Below are 8,765 nucleotides of genomic sequence, written 5' to 3'. Positions count from 1 at the left end.
ACTTTTTTTTTTTTTTTTTTAATATCAAGCTGCGTTCTGTTATACAAATTAAAAATGAGGTTCTGAAAAATCTCAACTTGACCAGATATAAAACAATTTAAAAATCTTTACAAATGTATTGAGAAAAATGAGGATTTTTAAAAAACACGTTTGTCATTATCAGAGAGAGACGTCTTTAGGTAAAAATAATAAAAACTCCATGCTGCATAGATAATGCAGATAGTTCAAACCTCTGCTCAATGGAAAAAAAAGCAAGCACTTAAGGTCTTCAGCTCCAATCTTTTGTTCATTTCTTATTGCTGGAATTTTGTATTCGCTTCTTGTTGGGTGACTAAACCAGGCAGGTGGGAGAGATGTAAGCCGGCACGTACTCCGCCCCGCGCTGCTCTGCCTTGGGAGCCGAGGAATTCTCAGCGGGTGGATGCACGGCTTCTCTTTGCCATCTTTTGGTTGAGGGTTTTCTGGGTATCTGCTTCAGTAACTGAAGTTGCAGCGGTAACCACGGTGACGTGGGTATTGCCTTTGGGTCTCATCTCCTGGATTTTCCTTATCTTCAGTGCCATCTCTCCAGAATGTTCTTGGCGAGGAGGCACCCTGCGCAATCATGGTCTGTAACGCCCGAACATACTGTGTCTCACTGGTCCGTCTGGTTCTCCTGCACGCTGGTCGTCAGCAGCTTCCATCACTTCTCCCTGCACGGGAGGGTTGGAAGACTGTGGTCCACGCCCACAGGGTCTCTGCAAGTCCTAAGGTTGGACCCCCCGCCTGTGGTAAGGCCTGCGCTGTTGGGCCCGGCCTTGGGGGTAGGGGGGCACTCTCCAATCCCTTCTGCTTTTCCCATTCTCAGTATTCTGGTAATTCTCTGGGTAATTCCGCGTGCACAGTGCCTGTAATGGTTAGAGTCCGCTGCCTGCTTACTGCCTTGCCCTGGAACTCCACGGGGCTTGTCCCATTTGCTGCCTCTGCACCCTTTTCTCCTTCAACAAGAGCCAACTTCAGTCTCTCCATCTCCTGTACTGGGAAGGTACTTCCCGGGGTGGGTCTTTACGGCAGTCTGGGGTACAAATACATCTCCTTCCGTGCGGTTCCTGTCGATGAAACCATTTACGCTTCTTAGAGTGAACCGTTCACTGCTCCCAAAGCCTTCCCTTGTGATGATCTTTCTGTCCCTGCTGGCAGGTGTCCCCCATGCGAGGCTGCAGGGCCGCTGCCCAGGGTGTGGGGCCTGGTGGAGGCCGCACTGAGGGCCGGTGGTGGGTGGCTGCTGGGTCTCAAGCCTTTGTGCTTAGGGCCGCGGCGATGGGGGCCTGGTGCCTGCGGCGGCTGGGCTCCTCCCGTGGGTGGGGGTTGCTGGTAACCCAGCGTGCGCAGGCGGCGGGGCTGCCCAGGCTGTTTGGGGGCCGCTCTCTGCTACCGCTGGAACTCCATTTTCAGTGAATGTTTGTGAGTGATGCGAGATAGGGATCCAATTTCTTGGGTCTGTGCGTGTTTCTCTAGTTCGCCCAGCACTAATGATTGGACAGCCAGTCTTTTTCTTATTGGCCGTTTTGGCTTCCTCGGCAAGTATTAGTTGATTGTATATACTGGAATTTGACTCAGGGCTTCCTACTCTTTTCCACTGGTCGGCATGTCTGTTTTTGGGCCAGTGCTATTTTTATTAGCATGGCTTCGTAGTATAGTTTGAAATTCAGAAGCATGGTACCTCTGGCTTTGTTCTTCTTCTTCTTCTTCTTTTTTTTTTTTTCAAGATTATTTTGCCTCTTCTGGCCCCTTTGTGGTTCCACACAAATTTTGGTGTTCTTTCTTCTAATTCTATGAAGAATGTTATTGGTATTTTGAATTGGGATTGTGTTGAATGTGTAGAAGGCATTGGGCAGTCTGGCCATTTTAACAATATATTATTCTGATCCAAGCACGCAGGGTATCTTTCCATCGTTCTGGCTAAATTCTATAGTTTTTATTGTAGAGATCTTTACTTCCTTGTGTTCAGTTTATTCCTAAGTAGTTAATTTATTTTTTGATATTATTGTGAATGGGATGGTTTTATTTATTTTCAAATTCTTTATCATTAGTGTAAAAGAATAATTGATTTCTGTATGTTGATTTTGTATCCGGCTACTTTAGCAAAATTGTTGATGATATTTTGGTTGTTTCTAGTAATTGATTTTACAAATAAGTACACAATAAATAATGTTTATAAGTAATTTCATACTTTTCCAATGTGTATTTGGGATAAATTCTTAGAGGTGGAAACATCAAAGGGCAAAATCACGTTTTTTGGTAACTATTTTAACAGACTTTAATATTTAGAATAGTTTTATGTTCACAGCAGTATTGAGCAGAAGGTCCAAGGGCACATGCCTGGCTCAGTTGGGTAAGCATAGGATTCTTGATTTCAGCTGAGGTCATGATCTCAGGGTTTTGAGACTGAGGGTCGTGAGATTGAGTCCCGTGTAGGGAATCTGCTTGAGACTGAGAATCTCTCTCTCCCTCTGCCCACACCCCCCACTCCCACACACCCTCTTTCTCTAAAATAACTAACTAACTAACTAACTAACTAACTAAATATCTTGCAAAGAAAAGAGAAGGTACAGAGATTTCCCATATACTCCCTGCCCCACACATCTACAACCTCCCCTATTATCAGAATCCCCCACCAGAGTGGTCATTTGTTGCCAGTGATGAACCTACATTGACACATCATTGTGTGATGCAAAGTCCCTAGTTTATATTAGGGTACAGTCTAAATGGCATTGTGCATTCTGTGTGTTTGGCCAAATGTATAATGACCTGTATCCATCATTATAGTATACAGAACGTTTTCTCTGCCCTAATAATCTTCTGTGCTCTGTCTGTTCATCCCATGCCCCCCAAATCCCTGGCAAGCACTGGTCTTTTCACTGTCTCCATAGTTTTGCCTTTTTCCAGAATGTCATATGTGATATGTCATATATGATTGGAATCATATAGTATGTAACCTTTTTAGATTGGCTTCTTTTACCCAGTAATATACATTTAAATTTCTTTCATGTTTTTTCCTGGCTTAAACAGATTTTTTTTTTTTTTTTTTTAATGCTGAACAGTAATTCACTGTCTGGATGTATCCCAGTTTATCTATTTACCTACTGAAGAATGTCTTGATCGCTTCAGAGTTTTGGCAATTATTAATAAAGCTTTTACAAACTTTTTTTTTTAATGTGGATTTTTTGTGTAAACATACTTTTTTTTTCAACTCCTTTGAGTAAATACTAAAGAGTGAGATTGCTGAATAGTATGGTAAGACTATTAACTTTTGTAAAAAACTGCCCAAGTGTCTTCCAAAGTGGTAGTACCACTTTGCATTCCCACCAGCAAAGAATGAGAGTTTCTGTTGCTCCTCATCCTTGTCAACATTTGGTGTTGTCAGTTTTGGATTTTGATCCTTCTAATGAGTGTATAGTGGTTTCTAATTGTTTTGGTTTGCATTTCCCTGATGATACATGATATGAAGCTGGTTTTCATGTGCTCATTTGCCATCTGTGTATCTTACTTGGTGAGGCGCCAGTTAAAGTTTTGGCCCACTCTTTAATTGGGTTGTTTGTTTCATATTGAGTTTTAAATGTTCTTTGTATATTTTGGGTAACTGTCTTTATTATATACTTTTTGCAAATATTTTTCTCCATCTGTAGCTTGTCTTTTCATTCTCTTGATAGTATATTTTGCAGGCAGAAAGCTTTAATTTTAGTGAAGTCCTGCTTATCATTTATTTCTTTCATGGATCATGCCTTTGCTGTTGTATTTAAAAAGTAATTTCCACCCCTCAGTGGCCTGAGGTCACCATTGAAAATGGTTCACTATTTGCTTGACCCAGAAAACTCTACAAAATCATGCAACTCAAGAGGTTCAAATGTTTGTGTTTACTTTAAGAAAACACTTGAAACTGCCCAGGCCATCAAGGGTATGTATATCTGAAAAGCCACCCAGTATCTGAAAGATGTCACTTTGCAAGAGCAGTATGTGCCCTTCTGTCACTATAATGGTGGAGTTGGTAGGTGTGCCCAGCCAAATAGTGGGCTGGACATGGGGTCAGTGGCCCAAGAAGAGTGCAGAATTTTTACTGCACATGCTTAAAAATGCAGAGAGAGAAAAAAATGCAGAGAGTAATGCTGAACGTGAGGGTTTGGATGTTGATTTTCTAGTCATTGAGTACATCCAGGGGAACAAAACCCCCAGGATGTGGAATAGAATTTAGGGCTTATGGTTGGATTAACCCATACATGAGTTCTCCCTGCCACACTGAGATGATCCTTCCTGAAAAAGAGCAGATTGTTCCTAAACCAGAAGAGGAGGTAGCCCAGAAGAAAAAGACATCAAAGAAGAAACTGAAGAAACAAAAACTTATGGCTCAGGTGTATATTCTGCGTAGAATAAATGCAAATAAAAATAAAAAGAGAGGGGCGCCTGAGTGGCTCAGTGGGTTCAGCCTCTGCCTTTGGCTCAGGTCATGATCCCGGAGTCCTGGGATGAAGCCCCACATTGAGCCCCACATCGGGCTCTCTGCTCAGCAGTGAGCCTGTTTCCCCCTCTCTCTCTGTCAGCCTCTTGCCTACTTGTGTTCTCTCTTCCTCTCTGTCAAATAAATAAATAAAATCTTTAAAAAAAAATAAAAAGAGAGAAAAAAAGTGATTTCCAAACCCAAGTTCATCTAGATTTTCTCCTGTGTGGTCTTTTAGGAATTTTATAGGTTTGCAGTTTTCATTTACCTCCGTCACCCTTTTTGAGTTAATTTCTTACTGTAAGGGGGCAAAGTCTGCATGTAGCTTCATTTATTTTTTTAAAATTTTTTATTTTTTATAAACATATAATATATTTTATCCCCAGGGGTGCAGGTCTGTGAATCGCCAGGTTTACACACTTCATGGCACTCACCAAAGCACACACCCTCCCCAATGTCCACAACCCCACCCTATTTGTTTTTTTTTAATTTAATTTTTTTTTTGGTTCGAATGTTCATTTATTTCAGTACCGTTTATTTAAAAGACGTTCTTTTCTTCATTGTATTGCCTTTGCTCTTTTGTCAAAGATCAGTTGACTATATTTATGTGGGTCTGTTTCTCAGCTCTCTATTCTGTTCCATTGATCTTCACTAGCTCACACATTCACTAATACCACAGAGTTTTATAGTATCATGAAGTCGCATAGTGTCAATCCTTAGACCTTGTTCTTTGCCTTAAATATTGTGTTGGCTGTTTTGAATCTTTTGCCTCTGCACTTAAACTTTAGAATCAGTTTGTTGATATCCACAAAATAACTGGGATATTGATTAGGATTGTACTAAATGTGTAGATCAAGTTGGGAAGAACTGACATTTTGACAATATTTGAGTCTTTCTATTCATGAACATGGAATATAGTTTCCATTTATTTAGTTTTTCTTTGATTTCCCTCATCAGAGCTTTGCAGTTTTTCCAATATAGATCTTGCATGTATTTTGTTAGATTTATACCCAAGTATTTTGGTTTTTGGAGGTGCTAATGTAATGTAAATGGTAATGTGTTTGTAATATCAAATTCAACTTGTTCATAGTTGATTGACTGACTTTTTAACTTTCTATCCTGAAACCTTGCTATAATCACTTATTAATTTTATATTTTTTCTACAGTATCGCCGAGCTGTTATCTTAGTGGCTGTTGCAGTTTGCATTTCCATTTGAAATTGATAAACATTCCTATTCCTAACATTTTCCTTAACAGATTTATTGTCAAACTTTTAGATTTTGCCAGTCTGATAGGTGAGCAATGTTTCCTCACTATAGAGGTATTCAGAATTTCTCGTATTAAGTGAGGTTGGCCATTTTTTTTTCTTTAAGGGTCGTTTCTGTGTTCTGGTTCTGTGAACTACCCATCCAACCCTTTCATCATTCTTCCACTGGATTGTTGCTCTTTTTATCTGAGGAGTTGGGGAGCTCTTGTTACACCATTTATGCTGACTCTCGTCCCACCCCCTCATCAGTTACAGACAATTTCTCCAAGTTTTTATGTACATTTTAAGAAACACTGTACTCTGATCTACAGACACTTTTATTTTTTATTTTTATTCATTTAATTACTTATCAATTTATTTAAAAGATTTTGTTTGTTTACTTGACACAGAGAGAGAGAGAGAAACAGCGAGAGAGGGAATACAAGCAAGGGGACTGGGAGAGGGAGAAGCAGGCTTCCTGCTGAGCAGGGAGCCCAATGCAGGGCTTGATCCCAAGACCCAAGAATCATGACCCAAGCTGATGGCAGAGGCGTAATGACTGAACCACCCAAGTGCCCCTTACTTTTATTTTTTTAAAGATTTATTTATTTATTTAAGAGTGGGGAGAGAGAGCGAGAGAGCGCCGTTAGCTGGGATAAAAGGCAGAGGGAGAAGCAGACTCCCCGCTGAGCAGGGAGCCTAATGTGGAGCTTGATCCCAGGACCCTGGGAATATGATCTGATCCAAAAGCAGACACTTAACCGACTGAGCCACCCCTGCAGGATACTTTTAAATTATTAGTTAATTATTCATTCTTCTTTCTTGAATTGTTATTGGGTATTGAGATAGTTAGGAAGATTTCCCTGATCTCAGGTTGAAAAGGTATTCATTTATATCTTCTTCTAATTAATACAAAATTTTAATTATTATTTTTCAGTAATTTGTAAACCCAACTTGAGGTTCAAACTCATGATCCCGAGATCAAGAGTTGCATACTCGGGCGCCTGGGTGGCTCAGTGGGTTAAGCCGCTGCCTTCGGCTCAGGTCATGATCTCAGGGTCCTGGGATCGAGGCCCGCATCGGGCTCTCTGCTCAGCAGGGAGCCTGCTTCCTCCCCTCTCTCTCCCTGCTTGTAATCTCTCTCTGTCAAATAAATAAATAAAATCTTTAAAAAAAAAAAAAAAAAAGAGTTGCATACTCTACCAACTGAGCCAACCAGGTGCCCCATAAAATTTTAATTATTATTATTATTATTTTACTTTAAATATATGATCTTTTTGGAGTTCATCTTAGTGCATGGTGTGAGATACAGATCTAATTTTGCCTTTACCAAAAGGCTTTCCAGTTGTTCTGAAGCCAGTTATTAAAACGTTTGTCTGGTAGTTTCCATTCCCAGCAGAGTTTGAGAATATAGATTTTAAGTTTCATTTTTTTTTAGAAGAGAAGTAAAACACTTTGTTACACACACACACACACACACACACACACACACATAAAGTTTCCTGATGTGGAAAATAAATTTGCCTACAAAAATTAAAAAAAACTCAGGAATGATGGTTTTGAAATAAATGTTAACACATACTTAAGCTGGATCCCAAATTAATTATCTTTCAAGTCTTTTTAACTTCATCCCATAGTTTTAATTCCAAGTTTGACAATTTAGAGTTTTTGGAGAGTAATAGTCTCTAAGTCTTATTAAAGAAAAATAAAGTTAAAAATTGGTTTGTCTTTTTAACTTCATCCCATAGTTTTAATTCCAAGTTTGACAATTTAGAGTTTTTGGAGAGTAATATTCTCTAAGTCTTATTAAAGAAAAATAAAGTTAAAAATTGGTTTGTCAAAATATAAATATTAATTCTCAAATATTAAGTCTTCCATTGAAGACTTTTCAATAAATGAAGATCAAATATAAAGTAACAAGCATTTAATAAGTATCTGGACATGATCCAAGCTAAAAATTCAGAAAAAGACAAGTTTAAAAAAAACCCAAAAAACAATTTAACCCAAATGTAACATTGTTGCTGATTATAGTCTCAAGTTGTTTTCATCTACCCACTCTGAAAATCAGCATGAGCACAGGCAGTTACAATCAAATAAATAGTCTTAGAAATAATTTTGTTCAATTTCTGTATTTCTTGAGGGTACAATTATTGCCCACATCGGTGCTCTCCAGCTAAAGACCATGAAGAACACACCTGTGGTTAGACAATTTGGATTCAGACTTACTGTAATGAACCATTGAGGGAGACCACGCAACTGGTCATGGGAAATCGCAGGGCATCTCAGTAGGAGTGGTGGACAGGATTTTTAAAATAGGATTTCAATGATGCTTAGGTGATTTTGGGGGAAAATATTAGGAATCTTAAATTTTTGTTCTGAGGCCTTGTTCTGGATTGGATGCTGTCAGGAAGCAGGCTGATTCTGATTGGGTATTTAGTGTATCTTACTTAGAGGGAGGGGAGACTAGAGGAAGCAAAACGAGGTAGCATTCATTCATATTACTCAAGTGGTCTTACTCTAGAGTGGTCTTGTTTTCGTCTTTTTTTTCTTTTTTTCATTTGAGTATAGCTGACACAATGTTACTTTAGTTTCAGGTCTACAACATAGTGATTCAGCGTCTCTGCAGGTTATGCTCTGCTCACTGCAAGTGTAGCCACCATCTGTCACTGAATAGCACTGTTCTAGTACCATTAACTATGTTCTCTATGCTGTGCCTTTGATTCCTGTGACGTATTCGCTCCAGTTTTGTTTCTGTCTTGATAACATAGTCGGTGCTTTCTCTGATGTTGGTGTTCTGTGAGAAAGTGTTCAGGGTAGTTTCCAGGTGTCAGGAGCTGCTTTTCCCTTTTGCACTAAAACAACAACAACAACAACAACAACAACAACAACAAAACCAAAAACCAAAAACCAAACCAAACCAAAACAAAACAAAAAAAAGAAAAGAAAAGAAAAAATCAGATTTTTTTTCTTTTTTGTTAGGTTTATACACAATAAAATATACCTGAATCAGTCAGGCTAACTAATTCCAGCTGCTGTAGCAGATAA

The 8,765-nt window shown here is 39.2% G+C and overlaps 2 pseudogenes; one reads left to right on the top strand and one right to left on the bottom strand.

Annotated features, from left to right (window-relative positions):
• Positions 1 to 331: 331 nt before the first annotated feature.
• On the bottom strand, positions 332 to 1,697 carry LOC123392046 (annotated as a pseudogene).
• A 2,128-nt stretch (positions 1,698 to 3,825) lies between these two features.
• LOC106007018 overlaps positions 3,826 to 8,765 on the top strand; it is a 67,660-nt pseudogene continuing 62,720 nt past the window's right edge.

This window comes from Mustela putorius, unplaced genomic scaffold (genome assembly GCF_011764305.1).
Source record: "Mustela putorius furo isolate JIRA1106 unplaced genomic scaffold, ASM1176430v1.1 tig00000430_pilon_pilon_pilon, whole genome shotgun sequence".
In the NCBI taxonomy this organism is placed as follows: Eukaryota; Metazoa; Chordata; class Mammalia; order Carnivora; family Mustelidae; genus Mustela; species Mustela putorius.
Note: the sequence above shows the minus strand (reverse complement) of the source record. Positions and strands in the feature narration are given on the sequence as shown.